Genomic DNA, 13670 nt, shown 5'->3' on the forward strand with positions numbered 1-13670 from the left:
GAGGAATTAGAGACTCTCAGTACTATACATTTTATGGGAAAAGTTTTAATGATTCACTTAATGTCTTGAAGTGACAATCGCTGGCATGGGTCCTATCTACAATAAAACAATGACAAAAAGTGGCTCTACAGTGACACATTAGTGCTTTGTAAAAAAAACAGATAAATACATAAACTGATCCTAGCTGCAGGTCACTAACTCTCATTTAATTCACAGTATATATTCTAAGCTGGTAGACATTATCATGCATTGCCAATGAGTCCTTCAGAGATTTACTACGCTCACTGATCTATTGCCTCTATGTGTGCCTTCTGCATCCTGTGTGTGAGCTGTGGGAATACTCTTTGAACTGAAACGTCTGTGTCTTGAAGTTTTGTGCAGCACTGTGTGGGGGCTATGGCCTAAATCAGGTTGAGAGAATGTGAAGCTGTCCACATCCTAGTTCAGAGATTTTTGGGGAAAGGCCAGCTTCGGAACTGCAAGATGGTTTGAGTGAATCCATATGGGTGACACACAGGAAACATAGTTGATCACTAGATTAGCACCAACAACGTCTATGCAGTACCTTCAGATTTGGCTTAGTTGCCCACAAGACTCCTAAATTCTTTAACACTTTTATTTTTTAAACTGTTTTAAGGATATCAAGTAGTATTCAAAACCAAGAAAAATACAAAGCTGCTTCAGAACATTACAGACTCAAGGGTTGCCCACTGTTGCCGGGCATAAAGCCAAGAACAGGAAACTTTCTTCAAACCACTTCTGTGACCATCTACAATCATGAACTTTGTTTTGAAACAACATCTTTGAAAGAGCTGATTGAATTAGACCACCACTTTTATTGAAGAATTTTGAAACCGCGCTTTGGCATAAGGCCGCACTGACCTCTTCTCAGCTCTTTTTCACCACAGCAACATTTTTATACCATGAGCATGCTTTGATCTTTTTGAAAGTCAATTTATTAGTCCCTTCTGGGCTCTCCTTCCACTACGAGGAATTGCTCCTGTTTTTAACCCCAATATATTTTTAGCGATGCTGCAACACTACATTCGTTTTTATTCGGAGTATCCTTTGCCTGGAAATTGCATCCTGTATCTTTTACATATTAGACATGCTATTTGCTATCTTCATCCCTCAGTAACTCTTCCATACTTAAACCTTTGTACAGTCCTATGAAGGAAGGCAATCAGTAAATTGGGGAAACTGCATTAACTTTGCTTTTGGACAAAATATGAGTACTTTAGAGCTGTCAAAGTTCTATATTTCGTCAACAATACTACTACCACTGGCCTATCCAGGTCCCAAGCTCCAGTCTCTTGTCGAATGGTGTAATATGTTCATACTAATGGGAGATAGGTGTCTAAGTTTCATAAAAAGGATGGATGTAGAACAAAAACTTTACAAGTGTTCAAATTATTGTTTGCACCTTTTAAGAAGGCTGGGGCAGCGTGTATCAGTAAGACCTCTGTGAGGCAGAGATGGCTGGTGAAATGTGAAAGTGGTGGGGTGTAAGCAGCCACTCTAATATGTCAAAAGCAAGAGTACTGACCAGGTCCTACTCAGCTAACATGTTTGAATGGGAGCGCCTGTACATCTTTATCATAGAAACACATTTCTCTTCGAATTGAAGCTTGCCATTTTTGGCAGATCAATCATTTTGTATATGTGAAGTCATTTCCCGTAAAATATATCTTGTAATTAAAACACGTTTTTGTCCTCAAATACTAGCTTTCCTTTTTAGAAAATATTTTGAGTTTTTCTCAAATACCATTTTAATCAAGTGTTGAAATGTACTGCTGCTTCACATGGGCAGATTACATACCACCTAGCCATGTGAGATTATCAAACGCCAAGACCACCCACATAACCCAGGTGTAGCCACTAGATGATAGGGATGTTCCTTATTGGATAAGGATGGCCATCAGAAGCCACAAACAAGGGGGCATATTTCATAGTCGGTGACCATAATTCCAGAACCATCAATGTACACAACATGTCAGGGCCTTGATTATGACAGGGATGGCAACAAATAAGCTTGGGATAACCTTATATATATATATATATATATATATATGTGTGTGTGTGTGTGTGTGTATATATATATATAGCAAGGGATGCATTAAGTGCGCTACATGTAAAATGTAAAGCATGCAGACAGGGTATAAATAAAACTGAATATCTGAGCCCCTTTCATAGTACATCTAAGAAAATTGATAAAAAACTTACGTGCAAGACCGAATATGCGATATATGTTTTGGAGTGCCCCTGTGGATTGAAATATGTAGGGAGCACTAGACCCCAGTGTCATAAGAGAGTTCTACAACATCTTTGGGCGATTAAAAATGGGGACGAGTCATATCCTGTGGCTCACCATTTTTCAGCAGTACACGCAAAGGACCCTGATCTGTTGAAATATTACATAGTGGACTGCATTCCACCCTTGAGGCGTGGTGGTGACAGAAATGCTAGGTTAAGAAGATTAGAAACCAAATACATTCTTGAGATGGACACCAAGAGTCCGAATGGTTTGAACTCTACGGAAGATTTTTATACGTTTTTATGATCTATATCTAATTAATTATGGTGTTTTTTAAATCTGTATATATCTTCATGAGTCCATCTGCAATGAATAAGTTAGTATACCGCACACAAAAAGAATTATTTAAAGTATTTTATACTTTCACTGTTTTTCACTTGGTAATTTTGGTTTTAGGGTGTGAACACACTATTTTGAGTAACATTATTGTTGGTGGATGATTTTGAATATGCCCACTTGGGCTATATCTATGAGTATTAATTTTAATGTTCCTGCATGGGTTAGTGCCACAAAAAACTTTTTTTATGTGCTCGTCACGGATGTGACTTAAGACCCCGGGTTGAGTATACTCATTATTGATGCAGCCGTAGAGGAATTTCTTAGCATAGATTTTTTAAATCATGCATATATTGTAGAAAGTTCCTTCTATTTAGTTGATTTTAATAATGGGAGGTTTTTATCATGGATAATGAACCTAATTATTTATTGATGTCTTTTACCCGGTATTGTAAATATTTATTTTGAATGTTTACTATGATCGCAATTTGCACATGAACGTGGCACGTTTGCACTTTCAATGTACTGTATTTAACAGCCAGATTTGCACAGGAGGTTTCCAAAGTGTTTCAACCCAATATGCACTGTATTTCACAGTTACAAATGCATTTAAGCAGGAACGGAGTCTTTCATCCATAATTATGATGTTTGTAATTGCACTGTCACTTTAAAAGGTGTTGATTTGCCCATGTAATGTGTCCAAGAGGGACCGAAACGCGTCATGGCGGTGGTGTTGGGTGAGTAACAGAAAATAAAAATATTCAGCACGACTTGGGTAAGCCTCGTCTCTTGGGAGAATCGATTCCTGCGTGCTAGAGGCGAAAATCAGGATATATATGTATATATATATATATATATATATATATATATATATATATATATATATATATATATATATATATATATATATATATATATATATATATATATATATATATATATATATATATACATACATATACATATATATATATATATATATATATATATATATATATATATATATATATATATATATATATATATATATCCAAAAACAGAAAGGGGTCCTTCTTGAATGATTCCCGTGGTCAGGTGGCGCATATGCCGGCAGAGCCCCAACGCCGGTAAATTTCACAAAGTTCCAGGTTCCACAAAGGATTTGATGCGCACTCGGAAAGAGAGTGAAAAAAACACCAAGTTTATTCGTTAGTTACCGCTACGCGTTTCGAGACCCACCGGTCTCTTGATCACACGATAATTTTCGTGTACCGCTTTGTGCATAAATAACGTTTACAATTGGCCCAAGTGGGATCGTGTGATCAAGAGACTGGTGGGTCTCGAAACTAAGCATGGGCGAATTTTGCGAATCTCGCGTTCGCGAATTTTGCGGATTTGCGAACTCGCAATCCGCAAAATCCGCGAATTTGCGGATTTTTTTTTTGTGTTTGCGCGGGTTTCTGCCAGTTCGCGAGGGTTTTGTACAATTTCGCAAATTGCGAACTTACCTGTCGGGTCGCAAGTTTCGCGAACTTGTTGTTTCTACGTGTCCAGCCTGTTTGGGACACTCTTCTTCATCACTGCCACTCTCTGTCACCACTGCCACTCTCTGACTACTCATGCCACCCTCTGGCCCACCCATGCCACCAAATGAATTGTTTTTCACTGAACTTATTCTGTGTGTTTGCAGTAGCCAGTTTAGGTCCTGAAGAAAGCTGGGGCAACAGCCCCTACAGCTGAAACATGTCGACCGTTGTACTTAGCGCTTCAGGGTAGTCTTACTACCTAGCGTGTTTTTAACTTTAGACACTTGGATTCCCTTTTCAATGTTATTAGGATCCACGTAGCCTATTTTATCCACTTTTACACTAGTAATTGAGCACTGCACTTTTTTCTCATTAGTCTAGGTTCAACACTAGAGCTAGACTTTTGACACCCACGCGCGCTCCGGCACTATCTGGTCGGTCGCAAGATGGATTGTCTTAATAATTCCCACATGACGTAACTTCCATCATAACGGTGGTCTGATGGGAATCATTCTAGCCCTTTGTGCTTGTAACAACATTGTGCGCTCTATCGCACTTTTTTTTCCAAGAGTACTTTTTTTACACAGTCATCTAACTGGATCATAGTTCGGTTCAGACACACACTATCTCTAGACCTGGTCTGCTTTTTTGTGGTTTGTAAACTTGTCAATAGGGGTATGAGCAGACAGGTCTTTAAATATTCCCCTTGACCCTCCCCCACCCTGTTTTTTCCACGAATCGTACTTTGTCATACGTACGGGGGACGTTGCAGGGAAAAGCGCTCCGAACGGCTATTCGGATCGGTTTTTCCCGAATCAGAATCAACCCCAATATGTCATTATGCCAGAGAGGCAATCATTGCGCCAGGCATTACCACTACCATGCCTGCAATGGTCAACAATATAATCCTAAGGATTCTTGTTGTATTCCATAAATGTCTGCAATATTCCCCAGCCTTTACTACACCAAGAGTGGCTCCTATATTGTTAAGGATGGTCAAGCTCTGCTAAAGATGATCACCCTCTGAAAGAGACAATTCTATAGAAGAATGACCACCATTGTTCCATGACTAGAAAACACTATGCCTGGTATGGTTGTTATTGTGCACATGACAACCACCATAAAATCAAAAAGACAGAAAGGGCCAAAATAACGAGCATGGGAGGCCAAAAAATGTGTGGACCCACCATCATGCCAGAGAGATTGCAATTGCAAGTGAAACCCAATAATATGACTGGGGTGGGCATAATTATGTCACAGATAGTTATTGTTGGAAATGGCCCTTTTTGCAGGGGTATTGACAAACCTTTTGCTTCTTCCTCCTTTGTTGTTCCTGACCTGTGGTTGTTGGCTAAAGGGCTCTGGACCCTTTACCACTAATCAGTGCTAAAGTGCATAGGCTCTCTGAGTAAATTGGTTTTGTGATTGGTTATCCATCATTGGTATATTTTTTTACCACTAGGTCCCTAGTAAAATGCACCGAGTGTGCCAGGGCTGGTAAGTCAAATGGTACTAGTAGGCCTGCAGCACTGATTGTGCCACCCACATGAGTAGCCCCAAAGGGATGTCTCAGGCCTGCCACCACAGTGCCTGCGCACAGCTTGCTAACTTATCAAAATGTACTTAATTGTTTTTGATACTGTATTATGATGATTTTTATTCCTGTAAAATTATCAATTTCTTCTTGATCTAATAAAAATTGCTTGCTTGCTTGCTAACTGATATTGGTGGCCTGGCCAGTGTACCCACTTGCCAGGCCTTACCCTTCCATTCTCTTACACATAGAACACCTGTTGGACTTGGCCCTTCTGGCAGGTTCACCCCTGAACTTTTTGCCTAGTGTTATTAAATAATTATAGTGATGTCGTGGTTTCTACGCACTTTCACTGTGTCCCAGTGGAAAGTGCGTGCGCACTCTGAGTGAGTGTGGTGAGATAGGCCTGCCCTCCCAAAGGAATGCATGGGGAATGTATGTGTCCCTGGTAGTTCCTGATGCGTGGGGTGTGCAGGCTCGAGTTTGGTATGTGCGGACTCGTGTGATTGAATGCTGCGAAATGATGTATGCGGCGTATATGTGTCTAGTGTGGAAGTGCCACTTCTAGACATGGGTGTGCGTGTGTAGTGAGTGTACTGACACGTGATTGGCTGGAGCCTGGCTCCAGGATGTCTGGATGGGTCTGCCCAGTGGTGAGTGTTGAGATTAGCATGCTGATGTGAGGGGAGGAGGGCACCTGGGTCCTGAATGGGGCTGGGTTTTCCCCACACAATGCTGGCTCCGCCCCCTGTGGTGCGACTGATGACCCTAGCCTGACAAGTGAATGGGAGGGGTGGCTGAGCTCATCAAGGGGGCTCCCAAACCAGCTGTGCCTGGTTTAGCCTCCAAGTTCAGCCTTGCTGCTCGCGCCACGTTACCTAGAGGGTGAGCAGGGGTTAGCTTGGCGTGTAACTCCCTTGCCCTGACTTAGGAGTGGTGGTCTCTGACTGACTTTGGCGCATGCCCTGGCCAGCCAGGGTTCCCATTTCTAACAACACCCCTATGGTAGGCCCAAGGTACCCCCATTGACAGGGTGCAGTGTATGAACAATAGGATATGTACTGGTGTGTGTACCATCATCTGAAAGTGAAATACTGCCAATTTTGTTTTTCACTATTGAAAGGCTATCTTGCCCATAGGACAGAATAGGGAATGCTGTGTAACATGTTTACATGCATATCTTCCCATAGGAGTGCGATAGAAAATTGGAGTCTGGTATCCTTGAACTCAGAATTTAATAACATCTTTTAGTAAAGATGTTTTTTAAACTCTATGTTTGAAAATAGCACTTTTAGAAAGAAGCTATTTTCATGTTCAACCTTTCTGTGTGCCTCTGCCTGTTTGTGGATTGGCTGTCTGGCTTGAGAGTGACAGGGGCTGGGGTGGCTCCAGGAGTCTGGGTGAGTCAGCACTAGGCTGAATAGGCCAATCTGCATTTGGAGTGGTGGGAGGAGTAACACATGGGCCTGAATAGGGCTGTGCCTGCCTTCCATAATGCTGGCTCCACCTCCTACAGGTGCGTCTGAAGACCCTGGCCCACATTCACAAAGGAAGAAGTTCTGCACTGACAGAGTGCCCCGACAACTGGTTTGGGCTGGGTCCAGGACCCCTCACACATAGAGAACAAAGACTTTTGGGGTAGAAATATGAGAGCTGGAACCCCTGAACTTCAGACTACTTCGTGATCAAGAGGGACCTGTTGCCAAAGAGGACAGCTGAAGTACTGTCATTGCTGTGTGTCTGGGGCTGGCCTGCAGTTTGCTGTTCCTACTGAGGGGAGGACAAAGGGACTTTGCTCTGTGCTCTGCCCCCTGCTTGAAGAAGGACTTGCTGTGTGCTTTGTCCCCTGCTTGAAGAACGACTTTGCTATGTGCTGTTGCCATCTGAGGGAAGGTCTCTAAGGACCTCAGAAGAGCTGGTCTCCTGTTTTAGAAGTCCCAGGCACAAAAGGACTTCACCCCCAGCCTCCCTAACTTCCTTGCTGAAAGTTCTGACCGGCCCAGAGGTGCCTGTAACTGTGTGTGAGGCCTTTGCTATTGGGAGCTGGAAGTGCGACACAACGAGGGAGAAGCGTGGCGCTGCTGCTGCAACCACTGTAGCAAAGCGAGCAAGCATGTTGCAGCTGTTTGCCGCTGCATCATCAGAGAAGCGTGTCACAGGGCCTGTCAGGGCTCAAGAAACCACAGATTTTGCTGCACGGCCGTCAGGCGTGTACGCATTGACTCCACGTTGACGCATCAAAAAAAAAAAGACACCATTTTGTCGCATCTCACCGAATCATCACCTTCTCTGCGACCCTTTTGTTTGTTCTGCGTTATGCATCTAAGGTACTTTGAGAGAAAAGTTTCGCATTTACCATCTACAAGTCTATTTTTGCAACAAACCGGTTTAAAGACATTTTACAGAGTATCTCTATGTTGGATTTTTATCGTTTTGGTCTTGTTTAGTTTAAATAAAGATATTTTATTTTTCTAAACTGGTGTGGTGTCCATTTGCGGTGTTTTCACTGTGTTACTGTTCACATTGCCTTTGGGATAAGCCTGTCTGCTCATGTCAAGCTACCAAGGGGGTGAGCATGGGTTATCCAAAGTGTGTATCCCCTTACCCTGACTAGAAGCAAGGGTCCCTATTTGGACAAAGGTACCTACCTCTGCAGAAATGCAAAACCACAAACATATTCACTTATTACTTTGGCCCACACAACCTTGCAAAGGTGAAAAAATCCAGCTGCTGCTGCCAACTTTGCATTTTTTCCAACCAGCAGATCACTTCCAGACATTGTTTGGTCATAGTAGGTGTGGAGAAGTCTCAGACCATGGAAGGTCTGAGAACAGCATGCAAGCAACCAATCTATAAAATACATTCTGGGGCCTTCTGGTCTTGAGTGGGTGAAGCAGCTAAGGCAGAGTCAGTGTCTGCCTCTGTCATATAAGGTCACTTCCTAACCTAGGTTCAGCCTCTTTGACTTACTCAAAAAAAAATAAGCCACTAGCATGTATAGAATTCACTGTCACAACTCCAGTACCTACTTGCGTTAAAGTTTTGCATTCAGTTCAACTATTGCATTTGTTGTATATCTAGAAAGTACAAATGTGATGACTAATCCAACTTCCACTTCGCCTAACACTTATGTTTACAGTGGTAATGCCCGAGTGTTAGTCATACTGAGCGCTCGTATTACTGGAAAAATAATGTTTTTCTATGTGGCTTTTTCCCAATATACTGTTTATCTGAATCACTTACATTTTCAAGCTCCCTGGTGGGTTTTTGAAACTACAAGCCACTCTGGGAATAAGAAAATGTGCTCTTTCTTCTACTGCGACACATTTACATTTTTAAAACCAATTAAAATCTACTTCTTACTCCACTTTTTATTCAGGTCATGAGTGAACTTTAAACTAAACAGAATACAGCAGCTGAAAGAGTGGCACACTTCATTTTGGGCCATGAGTAGAATAAATATGAAGCATAGGAAGATGCAACATTGTAAACTGAAACTACCACTGCACCCCTACTTCTGTTTTGTTCTTTCCAAAATATGTTGTTATCTGTTACAAATGGGAGTCTCTAGTTGGCAGTGGTGTGCACCTTATCCATGTAGGGACCCTTCCTTCTAGTCAGAGTAAGAGAGTTACACACTCAAGGAAACCCCTGCTCACCCCTTTGGTAGCTTGGCAGAAGCAGAAAGGCCTATCTCAGAGGCAATGTGTAAAGTATTTGTACATTAAACACACAGTAAGATAGTGAAACACTACAAATGGACACCACGACAGTTTAGAAAAACAACCAATCTTTCAAGACTAAAAATGACAAAAATTCAAAATACACAACTTAAGATATCACTTTTTAAAGGTTTAAGCAATTCAGTCCATAGAACTCTATGGATGCATTAATTCTGGCACAAAGTACTTCTGATGCGTCAAAATACAAGACAAAAGACAGCAGCAAAGGAGTGAAGTGTCAGAAAACGCAGCGTAGATTCTCAAGCCCCAGGGTAATGGAGGCGTCAGTTCTCCTGCATGCAGGAGAAGTGTTGCGTTAATTCCATACTGCCAGGAGAACTGAAGCTTCAAATATCGAATGTGGCTCCTTACTGCAGGTGATGGAATGGAAACTTGTGGCACAGGTGTATGTGTGGAAAAACCAGGCACGCTGGGTGAATGCGGCAGCAAAAAAGGTGCTGCATTGATTCTTCCAGCCGTGGGCAGGGGATGCCCTAATTCCATCAGCCAAACAGCAGGACCTGCGTCAAAGTCAGAGCTGAGGTCTCTGACGTCAGAGGCAACTGTGCTCTGGACTCCGGCTGCGGCAGTACTTCCAACAGGCGAAGCATCACATTTTTAGCTCCCCTAAAGCGATGTGTTTGTTTTCAATAACTTGGCAAACTTTAGTCAGAAGAAACACGCTAAAGGGTGATGCAGGGATTTTCAACTCTTAATGCTGCAAAACCACCTCCAAGGGCACAGAACTGGAGTTGCCACTACTTGGCTGGTCAGACCACCCAGCAGAGGAGTTCAGGGGAGCTGCAGATGAAGTCTTTGATAGCCATCAGTCTTTCAACAGCAGGCAAGCACACTCAAGCCCTTGGAGTACTAGGAAAGTAGGATTCCAGAAAGCAAGTCCGGTTCTTTCACTGCTCACTGACAGAAGCAGCATCTTCAGGCCTACCCAGCAAAGCAACACAGCAAAAGGGCAGTACTCCTCTTGGCAGCTCTTTATCTCTTCTTCTTGGCAGAGTCCTCAGTCTAGAAGGGTTTTAAAGATGTGGCACTACAGGTCTAATACTTATATCCCTTTCTGCCTTTGAAGTAGGCATACTTCAAAGTATGGTCTTGTAGTGCACATATCCTGCCTTCGCCTGACCTGCTTCCAGACACACCACAGCGGGGGTGGAGACAGAATTGTGAGAGGACAGGCACAGCCCTATACAGATGTCAGTGACAACTCCTCCCAACACTCTAGCTAAGGAAGGCCCATCAGCCTAGTGATGGGCAATCAGGATATACAGGGCAAACCCCAGCTTCATTTGTGACTGTCTAGTGTGAGTACACATACAGCCCAACTGTAAACCACACATGGATACCACAGACAGGAAGAGACACAGGATGGTTAAGCAAGAAAATGCTCACTTTTCAATAGTGTAACAAAACAGTGGGGAAACCCAATACACCCTTGGAGGCTTGGGCAATAAAAAGTGAATTAAGTAAGAAAATGCCTACAGAGATTTAGTTTCTATATTTGATTCAATAGTTATTTGTACAACAGTTGCTTTCCGTTCAACCCTGATTAGTGGTGAACTAATGATTAATCAAACAGAACAAAGCACATTTCTTTTTCAGGCTGACACTTTTCTTGCAAAAATAGAATAGAAATACACTTGGCGAGCTTTTCTCCAAGAGAGCATATATTTAGTACCTATATACACAAATGAAAAAGCAGGGGAATACATTCTGAATCAACCAGACATAGTGATAGAGGTATGTCACCCTAACCTACAAAGCAACTATGTGTACATCTATTCCAAATAATAACAACCATTTCTTCACACATTTGTTAGTTTCAAGGAATTGTTTACTGTTCTGATCATTTTCCTTGGTTGTTATTATTTGGAATAGATGCACAAATAGTTGCTTTGTAGGTTAAGGTGACATACCTCTAGCACTATGTCTGGTTGATTCGGAACTTATTCCCCTTTTTTTATTTGTGTACATATATATTAAATATATGCTCTCTTGAAGAAAAGCTCGCCCCGTGCATTCCTATTCTATGTCTGCGAGAAAATTGTACTCCTGAAAAAGTAATGTGCTTTGTTCTGTTTGATTAATCATTAGTTCACCACTAATCAGGCTTGAACGGAAAGCAACTTTTGTACAAATAACTATTGAAGCAAATATAGAAACAAAATCCCTTGTAGGCATTTTCTTACTTAATTTCACTTTTAATAGTGGCATTTTCAAACTCACAATTTATAAACCACCTTCAGAGAAAAATATATTTTTAAATCCTGTGTTTAGGGAACCAAACTCCAAATCTCCATCTCTTCCCAATTGAAAGTTACATTTGTATGAATTTACAAGGAAACTCTAATGATGACCAATGGGACAGATAGTCCTTGCAATAGCGAGTGAACAATGAAATTATCAGTATTTCACTAGCAGGACATATAAAACTCCCCAGTATATGTCCTATCTTTCACACATACTGCACTCTGCTCATGGGGATACCTTGGGCCTACCTTAGGAGTGCCTTACACATGTGATAGAGCGCGTATGTCACCCAACTAGAATGTGTACCAATACTCACCTGGGCCCCTAATTCCAAATCATATACCTTAACATTTATGTAGGTAACTCACGCTCTACTATCAGTATATTGTAATTTTACCTCTAATTCTTATACCAGTAATCTATTAATCTTTGTCACTAGATACCTAAACACGACGAATCAGGGAGTTGAGTTAAGGAAAAGGCACTCAAAATATCATAACATTTGTAATAATATAATAACTACAGACTCAGGGTAGGTTTAAACTCTTTATCTAATCATCATCATCATAAGTCATCAGCCACAAGTTAAATGCAATTAGACTATCAATAACCAAAATCAGAAACAGCGTATAGCTATGAATAATGCCAACCATTTAGAAACTTTGAAGTAAAGGGAAGGTGGAAACAAGGAACATGCTAATTTTAGAAAACAGGCTTTTGCAACTTGATTAAAGGAGGGTAAAGAAAAGGAACTTTCATAATTCATTGGCAGTTTAAAAGGAGAACACAACTTATGCAATTCGATTATTCAGATTTTAGCTTAATAACTATAGGGAAGGTAAGATTTGGAACATACTATCAAATTCAGCTTATCTCCTTAAAGGGGGGATGAGAAAAAGGAACACATACTGATATAGAAGCCTTTAGCATTGACTAAAGGTGGGTTAAAATTGGAACACGCTAGTAGTCAGTAATACAAGAAAAAATCTCATTTACCAAGGGACGGGAAAGAAAAGGAACATATGCAATTGAAAGCTTTGCAAATTCGGGGAAGGTAAGAAAAGGGATGCAAGTTATTTGACAATCACCCACACAGACTTCTATTTACCTCGGATAGAGTGAAGATCAACCCTGGCCACGGGTCAGTTGGAAAAGTCAGAAGGAACCCCAAAGACTTCAGTGCCAGCAAATGCAGCGCATGGACAATCGGGACAGGATAACCCCAGAATTTGGATCAGGAACGGACCACCAAAGGTTAAGACCAGCACCCGCAGTTTCGGTTGCAACGCCTGCTCTACATCCTCTCTGCAAGGAATCTGCCAAACCCCAATTGGGTTATAACTTTTATCAGCAAAGTGCTTCGCCAGCACTTTCGCTTCCCAAAACCCCGATTGGGTTCTCGAACCTCCCAACAGAGTGCTCTGCAGCTCTCTGCTTTCAGTCACCTATTGAGTGCGTTGGGTCTGTGACAGGTCAGCTATTCAGACAAATCGGACAATTTCTCTAGCTAAACCTACGCTAATTATACTGTTTTTCAGGTCAGTGTACCACCCCCCATTGTTGCAAGTGTAAGGATCCCCAATTTTGATTGGACAAAGGAGGAGGACAGGTCATCACGCCACCTAGATTTTGGACTTTCTCAGTCTCCTTATTTATATTCCGTCTAAGCCCCTTAAATTTCAGGTTCTCATGACATATGCCTTTTGGTTAACAATGGTGAATATAACATTGAATACAATGTAACAATTTTCAGTACAGTCCAGCGTCTTCTAGCTGGGTTACAGGTCGTTTTCCCAGGTGCATCTTGGCTGTTGCTGCCATCTGGCTGGGGTCCAATGCTGCAGAGTTCATCTTCCCTCTGCAGGGTGACATGCGCAGAAAGGATTTCCAAAATGGAGTAATAAGCACCTCCCAGGCCCAAAGATTACGATACATGAAAAGTAAAAGGAAACAATTTAGAACACAGTAATAAATGATTACACTGTATACCATGAATCTCTACACTATACCCATTACTTTAATATAAACTATAGCATTAGGATTAAGCAAAACGA

This window comes from Lissotriton vulgaris, chromosome 4_1 (genome assembly GCF_964263255.1).
Source record: "Lissotriton vulgaris chromosome 4_1, aLisVul1.2, whole genome shotgun sequence".
Classification (NCBI taxonomy): Eukaryota; Metazoa; Chordata; class Amphibia; order Caudata; family Salamandridae; genus Lissotriton; species Lissotriton vulgaris.